Here is a 12,824-nt window from a genome sequence, read left to right on the forward strand (position 1 = left end):
TGCCATGTGTGTTTGGCCCACAGGTCATCAGTTGCTTAACACACTGAATCTTTTTTTCCCCCTGCAGATGGCTTTAATTGCCACTAACTGCTGGAGGCATCCTTCCCTGCAATGTGAGTTTGGCTGGAAGCACAAGCCAATTCTGGCAGGTGCTGTGAACATCCTGGTTGCAGGCAGAGTCAGATCAGGCATCTCTTGGAGAACATGGGGGTTGATGTCCCCACTCTTCCTCCCAGGCCTTGTAGCGCTACCACTGCCACCCCCTCACCTCCACCACAGAAAGATATTTTGCAGAATAAACCCACTTGCTATATTTGTGCCCTCTCTGAGTCAGCTGCACGGTCTTGTCAGGGTAACTCCATTGCTTTTCTTCTTTACTGCAAGCATGGGGAAGTTTTCTTTGGCAGGAGCGTGAAGGTACATGAATAGCCCATCCTTAACACAGGTCATTCAAAGTAACAATGTAGTTTAGACATTTTCTGAGGGTTGTAGGCAAGCAACATGACTCCTAACTTCTTATTCATAAAACTATCCGGAGTGTACATGGCTCCCCTATGGTAACCTCAGAAGAAGACTTTGACATGGCACAACCTGTTTCCCTGCCTTGCCTATTTAGCACACTTCTGCATGTGAATTTCATCTCCGCAATCCAGATATTAGCCAGCATTTTCCACAGCAATTGCTTGAGCTCTCATATGTATGTTCAGTTTGGCACATTAAAACTATTTTTCTGGGACCAAGTAAAACTCAAACCAGTGAAAACCTGGAACATTTCTAAAGGTTGCCTCAGCCTAGACAGCAAGTATCTACCACTGCTAGGGCAAAGTGGGAAGGATAAAATGTTGGGGAGGGTAAAATATTCAGATGTCTGAAGGAAAAGTTATAACTGAGATTTACTTTGGAGGCTCTGTGCCTTCCCTGCTCTCTTGTCCTAACATAGGTGGTGATCTCACATTTGCATCTACTGCTGTAATCTTTAGCACCAGCCAGTGCATGAACTGGGGAGCCTGGAATCCCAGCTTGGCCAGAGAAAGCCATGAGAAATTTTATTTTTCATTCAGTGTAAATATCATCCATATTCTGATGGTCAATGTTGACATACGTTTATACGATCCTAATCTACAGAGACTCCTGAAATCTGGCTAAGAACAAGGTGAAAATAACAAATGTTGGGGCACAGAAGGCTGTTGTGTTTGGGGAAGGGCGGGGAAGAGGGAACAAGGATAAATTGTGGGATGGCAGTACCTTCTCTGGAGGTGTCTAAAGCATCAGGATGATATAGATAGCTTTAAATCAAGCTTTCACATTCCTACTTGTGTGTTTTACATTTATACTGCTGGCCCCATTTCAGACTCCTCCTGAGGGTCTCCGTTATGGTCTTGCTACAAAAGCTGACAAACCCTGTCCTGTTTCAAGCTACTTGGAAGTGCAGATTGAGTCATTCACCTCTGACTGACATTCAAGGCTGGCAGGAATGGGTATAAGCCACTGCAGAGTGCAGCATAATACCTATAAAGTGCCATATGCCATCATCTTAAACCGGGGATGGCATTCAATGCACTAATTTATTGTTCCCTAGTACCTTGGAAGCTGTGTTTGCAAATTATATGACACTAATACTGATTTATTTTTCCTTCATTTGTATTCTTTAGTGTGCACTGTAGCAATATCAAAAAAGAGCAAAGTCCCTAACATCATTTACATAAATCATCATAAGAGTCAAGATTTCAAAGTTAATTTATTTTCTTTGCATTTTTCTCTACTTCCCAATTTTGTCTTAATGCAGCCTAGATGTGACACCTAACATAACATGACAGCACTGCTGCTGCCAAAACATAAAGGTTTATAAAAACTTCTACTTCTCTTCCTGTAGTTGATTTATGCATGCAGCTATGTAAAATTCAAATGGTGTCTGCACGTAAGAGAATACTACATATCTTGTGACTGACAGCTCCAGGAAAACACTGATTTAAACTTACACCTTGAATGGACACAGCAGGATAAAAGCATACAGAGAGTTCTACCTTTAATCCATATGATTATTAGTGATTAAACAAGCAATGTGAAATTTTACTACTACAATACTGAAGATTAATAAATTGACTGCCTTCCAAAAGACATCACTGCATTGTATGGGAACTGTGATTTGGTATAATGCAGTTCAGTAATGTCAGTCAAGGCATATTTTACGTCTAAGTCTCACTGAAAAAAAAAAAAGCCCCAGTAATATCATTGAACAGATTTTATTGTTTAAGAAATAAATGCTACCTAACATTTCCATTCCCACATTAGCTAGCTTGCCTTAAAAGTAATCTCAGAATAACATAAAGAGCTTTGGAATAATGAGTATGTAAGATGTGTGAGACCTTAATGAGGAGGATGCTGGCTTTCTTGCTGTTTGATTTTGTCCTGATTTTCATTAACTTTGCAGAACCCAGAGTTACTGCTGAGAAGTGAGACAGGATTGTCTCAGCGGAGAGGTTGAGTGTACCAGCAATATAACTGCTGACCTTTAGAGCATTTTGGGATGATGAGTATGTTTTTCCATTTCAAGAATTCTGCTCCCTTTACAAAAGCTGCCCTTTTTAACAATGATGTCATCTTTTGAGAGTGTCATGAAAGGAAGAGGTAGATCCCTTAAATAAACCCATACAGTTAAAATTTCTATACAATGTGCTACAGAATTCCAGCGGAGGAAGGTGGTAACACCCAAGTGATTCTTATTCACTGTTTCAGTTAAATTAGGGCCTTAAAGGAATGAAAGTCATCCTGCTGGCTAACCTGGAAATGCCAAAGGTGACAGTGCTTTTTCAGTAAAAAAGATACAAGTTCCATAATGAGTGTTTTACACACCCAGCAGTGCAACAAGTCACAGTGACACAGCCAAAATGGAACCTTTTTCCCCACAGCTAAATGCCGGCATTGATCTAGTATTATACACAAGTGCTATGTATTTGCATCAGAAAACAACAGAATATAATATTAGGTAATTAAAGTAAATGTTCACAAAAGCAGTTATTTAATGTAAGAGAATACTACTTGCATAAAGGCTTCAAACAATGCATTTTAAAATGTGAGCATAATGATTTTATGTGGCAAAAGATTAGTTATGCAATTCTCTTTTCCAAACAGCATAATAACTGGCATATCGTAATGCTACCTCTTACTATCCTGTCTTGTGGAATTTATAGTCCTCTGAAAATAAAATTAGTCTTCTTAATTAAAGCTAAAAGCATGTGAGCCCACATAAAGAGACACACACAGACGGACAATAGAGCTATTTAACGCTGCACTTAATTTACATTCAAGTTGTGTTCACATTTTTCATGATTGGGGCAACTGATTTAATTCTATTGTAAAAGGTGGTAACAAATGTAATGGGTTTCCTTTGAAAGGCCCTTAAGACATTAATTAGAATGAATCTGAAGGATTCTCTGTGCTCTTGAACTGTGACAAACAAGGGGAGAGTATGCCAGGTCCTTAAACGTACATTGAAAAAGATATTTCAAAAGCATGAAAGCTTCACTCTGTATTACTACATTTTTTCATATCAACAAATTTGTCATTTACTAATAGAAACACAGCTACAAATTTATAACCTTGAACTTGAATCATATTATAACTGCTAATACATCAATAAACCCCACCTACATTCCTATTTTGAAAAGTGATTGGTTATATAGCCTTCGCTTTATTTAGGCTGATACTTCAAAAATCAGTGATGAACTCAGATGACACTATTTTTTCAGTATTTTTTCATTTGTTTTGAAGCAGCAATGAAAAAATACCAAAATCACAAACAGAATCTAAGTTATTGTAGACTGCTTTTGGACAGACAGCAGTGAAAGGAAGTTAACCCTCCTCCTTTCCACTCCCTCCTACAGTCTCATCCAGGTTGTCCATATCACTTGTTACTTTTTTCCACTGCAGCCACCATGCACGAGGAACTGATGACCTTTTCTTCTGGGAATATCTGTATCCAGCTGTTTATCTGCCTACTTCTTGCTTTGAGACACTTTTCACACTGCAGGAAAGTCAGTGTGTTAGCTACTGCCAAAAAGGGGCAAACTCATCCCAACACCACCTTCCAGCCCCAAATGTTGCCACCACACCCTTTGCATCAGACACAGCTGTTGTGCAACTACAGCATAAATCAGGTATGGAAAATCCACCTGGGGAATAAAAAAATGAAAAAAAAAAAAATAAAAACAAAACAAAACAAAAGAAGTTCTCACCAGATCAGTTAGCATCCCAAGAGAGATGGGCACAGATGGGGGAACCTGAAGACAAAGGAGCAGGACTGCCTCTTTCAGCAGCAGCTTATTATTAGATTGGCTTAGCCACAGCTTGAAACTCCATCCTAAGCCTTCCTGCAAAGCTGAAAAGGAAAATGGCAGTTCAGTCACCTCTCCTTAGAGGTGGACAAAAGAAGAGGTTAAAGCAGATGGGAGGATCCATGGGTGTGCCACAGCTGTGGTCACTGCGAGGAGCAGATACGCAGTAGGACTGTAATAGATCAAGGTCGAAAGGGAGAAGGGAGCTGGTTACAGATGGACCAGGGTGATTTCAGCAGTTTGCAGTTGGGCTGCATGTGTGAAGCGAGGTAAAAAGCAGCTGTAGGAGGAGATAGGGAGAAGCTGTGGGAAAGGAGGCGAAAGAGGGAGATTTGAAGGACAGTTAATTGCAAAACCATGGTTTCACTGAAGTGCACATGAGGGCAAGAGAACAATCTAATGACTGAAAGGAAGGGACAAGAGTCTTCTGACTATCAAAATACTGGAGAAGAAGCCACAAGAAAACGCCAGCTAACAAGATGTGTGCATACATGCAAACACAAATATATATTGAGGTATTCCAGATTAAAATCATGCCATAAACTGAAGATGTTTTTGGTAAAGGAGTAGAATTACTATGGCAAACTGCAAGACTCCCAACCATCCATACCCACACTTCTCTATACTACTTGTACACCCCCTGTCAGCACCAGCAGTCACATTGCCAACTGTGAGGTGCCCTGGTCCTGGTGAAGCTGTCTGTAGTTCTGCTATCGTGAAGGAGAATAAGAAGATGGAATCTCACCTTTTCCTAGAGGTCCCATTTTTCTTACATTCTCAATGTAAGGTCACAAATACAAAACCGAGGGGAAAACTTCAGTGCCAGAGTTTTGGTAGGTGACTCCTCTATTACATACCTGCAGAGTGCAAAATGGGACTGTGGTGTTTTTAAATTTAATATGATATGCTAAACCTAAAGCCCCAGAAGGTTATTTTATCAATTTAAACAAAAAAGACAAGGAATATCCAAAGGTCTTCCTTATGCTCTCTATCCTTCTTAAATTAACAAGAAATGGAAAACATTTCATCTTGAAATAAGACATAATTTTTTTACAGTGAGAACAATCAATCACTGGAACAACCACCACAGGGATGTGGTGGAGATCTCATCACCTGAGGTTTTCAAGATGTGATTGGACAGGGTGCTGGATAATCTCATTGATGCTCCCTTTCCCACAAAAGGTTGGACCAAATGAGTTTTCAAGGTCCCTTCCAACGTGGGTGTCGTGGTTTAGGCCTGATTGACAGCCAACCACAATGCAGCACCTCTCTCTCCCTTCCCCTCCGGCAATGAGAAGGGACAGAGAGCCAGGCTTGGGGTTCAAGATAGGACTGGGATGGGGGAAAATCCCCCTTTTATGATCATGAGCAAAAGGCAGACTCGTTAGGGGAAGAAAAAAAACCCATACATTTATTACAGACACTAACAACACATAACAGAGTAGGACAGTGAGAAGCATTGCCACATCTTGAGAACACCTTCCCCGCACCCCTCCCTTCTTCCCGGCCTCAGTTCTGCTCCCGATATCTCTACCTCCTCCCCCAGTGGCGCAGGGGCAGGGAATGGGGGGTGCAGTCAGCGCTGCCACTTTCTTCATCTTAGGTGAGGGGAGTGTCCAAAACTTGTTACCCCCTGCTCCATCGTGGTCCCCCTCTCACAGGAGACAGTCCTCCACAAACTTTCTCTGACTTGAATTCCTCCCATGGGCCGCAGCGTTCCCCACACTGCTCTGTCATGGGTCACTAACTTCCTCCGACTGGATTCTCTCCCACGGCTGCAGCCCTTCCTGAGCTGCTCCAGCGTGGGACTCCCCCGCATGCTGCAATCCTCCCAGCACTGAATTACAGCAGCGGGGCTACCTTTTTCCATGAGACCCCGGCCTTCTTCGGGCACAGAACCTTGATCAGCCGAGCAGGAACGACAGGCTATAAATCAATGTCTGCTCCACCGTAGATCTTCGTGGGTGGCAGGGGGGGGCCGCCCTGCCGTCTCACCACAGGGTACAGGAGGGTCTCTGCTCCGGCACACCTCCCCCCTCCTTTCTTCCTCCGTTCCTCCACTGACCTTGGTGTTCATGCAGCTGCAGCAACTCCTCCTCACAAGTCCCACTGCCCGTCACCACGTCCCTTCTTAAATACGTTATCGCAGAGGCGCAGCCGATTGGCTCAATTTCCCAAACAGAAGTGGAGCTGACGTGGAGCTGGGGGAGCTTCGAGAAGCTTCTCACAGGGGGCCGCCCCGATAGCCCCCTCCCCTGCCACCAAAAAACTCCACCACTCACTCAACCCAGGACAGTGGGTATTCCGTGATTCTATGATTCATTTGATACATCTGATATGTCAAAGACTAAAAACAAAGGAAAAAAAAGAGGGACAACAAGCCTTGTTCTGTGAGATCTCATTATACATCATAAAGCTGCAAAAATGTCCACAATATTTTTTAAATCTTTTCAGTACTCTTGAACTGTTCTGTTTAGACTCAAGCACTGCTATCATGATATAGTATTTTGAAAGCCAGCTTCCAGCATCTTGACCTTCAGCCTTGTAAAAGGCAGACTGCAGTCTTGTTAAAGGCAGGCACAAGAAAGATACTGGCACAATTTCTAACTGCAGCTTGCAGCAATGAACACTGAAAATGCTACGAAAAGAATGTTTCATTGCCTTCATGGGCATAGCCTTCATAAGAGCAAACATTTATCAGTAAAGCTTTCTGATGATGTTAGAACTTTGTAGCCCTTAAGGCTTTCCAGATAATAAAACCACATTTAAACATGAATTGCATTTAAAACTAAGGTATAAAATAGTATAAAAACAATTGTGAAGCTTATGAAAAAAGCTGGCTTAACAGAACTGGAGACTGCAAACTTTTGCCTCTCAGATTTTGCAGTGGTATGACAGTATCTCTCCTATGCTGCCTATTGAGGTAACTTTTCCCTGTTTTGGTGGAACATCCGATTGGAATGAAAAAGGTTAATATTGATTCATTAACTCTAATTCACTCCTTTATTGCCAGAAAACAGCAAGACAAATGAGATATTGTGCAAAATCCTCAAGTGACTTCAAATAGAGATCTGTGTTCTATTTAAAACAAAATGTTCATTGGACTACATACTGAGTAGCTAATAGCATGGATCTCTCAGAAGCCAGTATTACTGTTAATGCTAGTCAGCCAGTTTATTTGACAAATTTAGTCCTTTTTTTACTAACAGAAATTATTTTAAATAATTCCTTTAGAAGGGGTGAGCAAGAACAAATCACAGCTTAGCTGTGCCTGGTCACATATCATAGCCTCTTTTCCTAGATTCAAAGCACATTAAGAGGCAGTGCTTCTTCCCTTTTCTGAGCAGTCTACATGCTCTGTGATCATCCCTCTAAGGGTTTTGCAATTACTCATTCAAAACAACAAACCTATTAGTCTTGCTTTCGATTTTCATTGAAATGAAATGAAATTCCCAGTCATTCCCTATGCCCAGTCATTCTGAAAATCTGCATGCACACAACTCCCTGTCTCACCCTGCTATACCACCTCTCCTGCCATCTCAGAAGCGCTGTCTGACACAGGTCCCATCAGAAGGCATCAATGGAGCTTCTGTCTGGTGCAGGATTTTACCCCTCACAATTGCATCTACTAGTCAACAGAGAAACCTTAACATCCTTTTAATCTATACCTCTAGTAGAGAACCTGTGCAAAACAGCTGCAAGTTACCGTAGTCTGACAGAGAGCAGCCATCCCGTAAAACAATCAAACTGCTGTTTGCTTGTCACTGCTGCATTCACACTTGTGAGGCAATGAGGGTGCCTTCACAGCAGACACTGCAGTTCACCTTGCAGTGGTACTTGAGTTTTCTCAGGGAGCTAGCACAGCTTCTGCACCAGTTGCACTTCACCTGAACTAAAACTTCCTGCTTTTTAGCAAGGCAGTGCCCTTACACCACAAAATAACACATTGATTTGCCGTGGCTGCAATAACTGTAGATATTACAAACAGCTACAAAATCATCCCTCTCTGTTGTTTATCGGGCTATGTTGCTTGCTTAAGTGTCTTTCGTTTCAGTGGCTTCTAACTAACTGCTCACATAAATATTTTCTCTTTGCCTTAAATTTAGTACCTTAAAGTTTAACCCAATTCTTTATCACAGTTGAGAAGGCATATCATTACATTCTCTTTGATTGCTTTTCAGTTCCAGTTCAGAAAAACCTGCTGTGCAGGTTTCTTGGTAGAATTGAACTATTTCATTTTTCTGCACATGATCTTAGCAAAATGTTACAGAGAGAAGGCCTCCTCAGTAAGAAGGGAAGGAGACTCTATTTTGACAGATATTTATAATGAGAAACTGTAAAACTGTGTAAAAAAAATCAACTGTCTCTTAATTCACTTTTATTTCAGGAGAATTTCATTTCCTGAAGATAATTTTGATCCTGCAGATACTGTATTTTCCAGTGAAATGCATTTCTCTAAAAATTCTCAAAAAAGTTTTCATATTTTTTCACTAAAAATACCAAAGTGACGTCTTCTAGGGATGCAAATGTCATTGTCCCATTCACAGCCTATTCCTGTAATTACAAACCAAACTTGAAATTGATGCTTTTTCAGTGCCACTATTTGAAGCAAACATGAGATTTTCCTAAGGCAAAACCAATTACACCAAAATTATTCTGGCAGATGTTTAACATTCAACAAAGAATGCTGCTGCTTCTCCTTCTTCATTTTGTGAGCCATTTGTGTGCATTTGGATCCTGCTTGCCTGCCAATTTCTGCATTTTGATGGCTAGAATCTTCATTTTTCTCTAAGTGGAAGCTGAATTTCTCACATGGTCACATGCCAGTAGGAGCCAGGCTTAAGTAAAACATCAAATAGCCATAATTAAATTGCTGGAGTTGGCAGCACTCTATTAGCAGAAAAGCAGGAGAGTTTCTGAGTAGCTGGAGGCTCTCTACTGCTGTTCTGACTCACACAAAGGGAAACCACACGACCTTATTTTCTGAGCTTCTCTTTGCACCTAAATCTAATTAGTCAGTCCTGGGACTCAGTTGGTTTTCAGAAGAGCATTATCATAAATCATTGTCATTGCTGTCCTTACCCACTAAGAAACACAGACACCATATTGTGAAACTGTCTTACAATGCTTCTTCAGATATAAGTTTGGAAGTGCTTTGGAATCCATGTCAGATGTTCTTTATAGTACCTATGCAAGCTTCACACAAATGTTTAAACAAGACCTGTGTACTACATAAAATGAATCACTGAATCTGTGACTGACTGTCTTTAAGGTGCAGTTATAGTGCTCTGATGAAAGAGGGTGTGTTTTTTCTGATAAGATATCCACTGGACTTCTGTGGATAAGTTACCTGTTTTTCCAGTGTTCTTATGACCAAAAGTAACTATAGAAAAGAAAATAACTTTTGGACTCATCCAGTATGATTTTGAAAATGTACTTCCAGAATAGTACTATCTTTAAAGAAAATTTCACAGTTTCTTGGGAATTAGGGACAAAAAAAACCCAGTAAGGACTGTTAGGGACAAAGAGGCTAATTGGGTGCAGATCCTGCAGGACATATGTCAACCTCAAGCAGGTACCTGATAAAATTGCTTTTCCACATATGTATATTGAAACTCATAAGCTCAAGTGTGACCACAAATGTAGTTGAAGACAATAATAAAATAGAGATGGGCTTGAAGATGTGATGGAGAAAATAATGAAACTTAACTACATGGGCATCCTCTCATATGCAGACAACTGTTGATTCAGTACACAGCAATAAACAGAGAAAACACCTTTTAAGAGAAAACAGATCACAAAGTCAAAGAAAAATAAGAGAACAAGCAAAGCAGAAAAACAGGTTTGCTGCTTCCATAAGAAAGGAGCAGTAACTAACAGAAAACTATGCATCAGAGGAGAAAAGAAAGGAAATAAATCTTGACAAAACAGATATTAGGGCTCAAGAAAAGAGGAACTGGGAAGGCAAAGGCTCAAGACAAACCACAACACAGAATGGCCTTCTGACAAATGACATTGTTAAAGCACCAGTGCTAGCAAAGAATGTGTCAAGCATAAGTGTGCTGTGGAGGATGGACAAAGAAGAGGATTCAGGTTATCTCCAGGAGAAATCATTCTCTCCTTGGAGGAAAACAACAAAAGTAGGAAAACAGAACAAAGGTCAATAGGTTGCTCTGTGTTTGTAGCCTTGAGAGATGGTGCAAGCTTTGTGGCAAGCTTGGTGGCAAAATTTATCTTCTCAATGGATGAACTCTACCAGATTCCTTAAGTTGCTTAAACTAAGCTGACAGATCTGGAAGAAGAACTAGAAAACAATCTAAAGTTATTTCCTGTTTTCAGCTTACGCCCTTACTGAAGGCAAGAATAAGCACAATGGCCTTTTGCTGACATAATGTTTGGTGAAGAATAAAACCGGATATTAGCCCTAGGAATAACTGACCATGCAAGTACTAGTAGCATTTCTTCTCCAGTCTGTATATGAGGGACAGTAAGAACAGAAAAACAGATCGTGAATACACATATAAAATAAAAGAGGAGAGGCAGATCACAGAGATATTTGTGAGGAGAGAACATGATGTCACATAAGAAGTGAGAAAACTTGAGGACACAAGTAGCTGAAATGAGATTCAATTTTAGAATAGAGACCCCTGCTATGCACACAGGGACAAATAAAAAAACTTCTGTTTGAAGCTGGGAATTGGCTAAAAAGTGAAAGGAAAGACCTGGAAGTATGTATCTGATCACAGGATGAGTACAGGTACTTCAGATAATGACTTAGAGCACTTAAATTAGGTTCATGGTGCCCCTTTATATGACTATCCATCTCTAGAGACCATAGATTAGCCTCTGAGTCCCATGAGCCCTTGTTGGTTATGGGTAAGCCCAGCATCAAAAGACGGTTCAGATGTTTACTTGAACAATAAAATTAACCAATTAAATCCTTACTGATATCTGTGGGGAAAAATGTAAAACAATCAATCAGAAAAAGCTGTGCGATGTCTATTTAGTTGCTACACTGATATTTCATTCAGAAAGCCCATGTAGCTCTGGAAAAACACAAGATGACTGGAGGAAAACATGGTTATAATTTAATATAGAAATGTAAGCAGAACTTTAGCATTAGGAGAGAGCTGTCCTCTCTAGTTTCCACAGTATATTCTAGGTGCCTTTCCTTAATAAACTACTTAGTCTAATTTATCCAGTTTTACCTATAAAATTGGTTGAAATTCAGTTTGTCATAATCTTAACATGTTAAAAATAAGCTAACATAATTTAAGATGAGATGCAGATTAGTGCTTTCTAGTTTTAGACTCATTATTGCAATCAATGAATGAAAGATCAAAATTCTGCAATGTGAACATACTAAATATAGATATTTTGGGGTTGCATATTGGTTCCTTTTGGTTTAAAATTCTGTAAAAACTATTTCATCTTCATATTTCCCTATTTCAAAGTATTGGAATACTACCACTCCCTTATTTAGTGGTTCTTACCACTACTTATATGAAGCCATGATACTCAATTTCTAATGACAAACTGTGAACGAAATATCCGAAAGGAAGTAGGATGACTTCTTTGTAAAATTTTTTCTGGTCTGAAAGAAAGTGTGCATGACAGGGCATATACAGGTTGGTTAGTATAGATACATAACCAGCAGTAGAGTGAATCACTTAACTCATGTCACAAAATTCTGTCAGAATATAAAACTTTTAGCAAAATTCATCTGTCTTCATGTATTTTGCTTACTTTCATTTTGGAAGATTGCTGCAAAGTGTATTTTTCTTCCAGAACTTCCCTATGCAGAGATTTTCAGACTCTGGCTTTCATGCCTATTCAAGACAACATGAAATTCTGATGTTTGAAAAAGTGCACGGGGTAGGATGTGATTCCCATCCTCCCTGCAGCTCCCCTCCTCTGCACAACACCAGGGACACACTAATAGATTAAAAAAAACAAAAGCAAAAACAAAAGGAAAACCAACAAAAAAAGACAAGCCTCAATTTGTTATGTAATTAAATTGAGCGTGTTGGGCATGTGTACTCCCTCTGGAGAGATCTGTTCTCAAGTGCATGATCACTGGCATTTTTCCTCTAAGGATGATGTGTTAGGAACAGGGTTTCCTCACAACCATGATGGGATCAGGCAGCCTCTCAGCGTTTGTCTGGAATGAACAAGAGCCACATGTTTCCTTGCCAGCTGTGCTTGGGTCCAGGTGTTTCCTCTTGTTCAATGACTGTATTGTGACAGTTTGTTAACCATAACTTATATTTCCATGGCAGTGACAGGATGGGAGTAAATGCCACAGATAGTGTCTGAAATGCTCATTTTTGTGTCATTTCCCAAGAGTCCCAGTCCACATTGAAGGAAGTGGAAGTTTTGTGTCGAAGTGTACATTCCTGAGCAGGAATAGGCATGGTGTTAATAGGAACAGAAAATAACCTGACATTTACTTTTTGATTAATAGAGAAATAATTAGCCTAGGTTGATGGC

General features: G+C 40.2%; 1 protein-coding gene across 3 annotated transcripts in view; it reads right to left on the bottom strand.

Annotated features, from left to right (window-relative positions):
* Window positions 1–12,824, bottom strand: part of CTXN3 (cortexin 3) — a 48,727-nt gene that overhangs the window by 12,472 nt on the left and 23,431 nt on the right. The window contains exons 1-2 of one of the 3 annotated variants that reach the window (XM_033005602.2): window positions 6,195–6,234; window positions 4,236–4,378 (exon numbers count right to left, since the gene is read on the bottom strand). The exons of the other annotated variants lie outside the window; for them this stretch is intronic. The gene's annotated coding sequence lies outside the window, so the exon portion shown is untranslated. Of the gene's footprint in view, window positions 1–4,235; window positions 4,379–6,194; window positions 6,235–12,824 lie in introns of those variants that run through there. 3 annotated transcript variants of the gene reach the window in all.

Source organism: Tyto alba, unplaced genomic scaffold (assembly GCF_018691265.1).
Source record: "Tyto alba isolate M040663 unplaced genomic scaffold, T.alba_DEE_v4.0 Super-Scaffold_13, whole genome shotgun sequence".
NCBI lineage: Eukaryota > Metazoa > Chordata > Aves > Strigiformes > Tytonidae > Tyto > Tyto alba.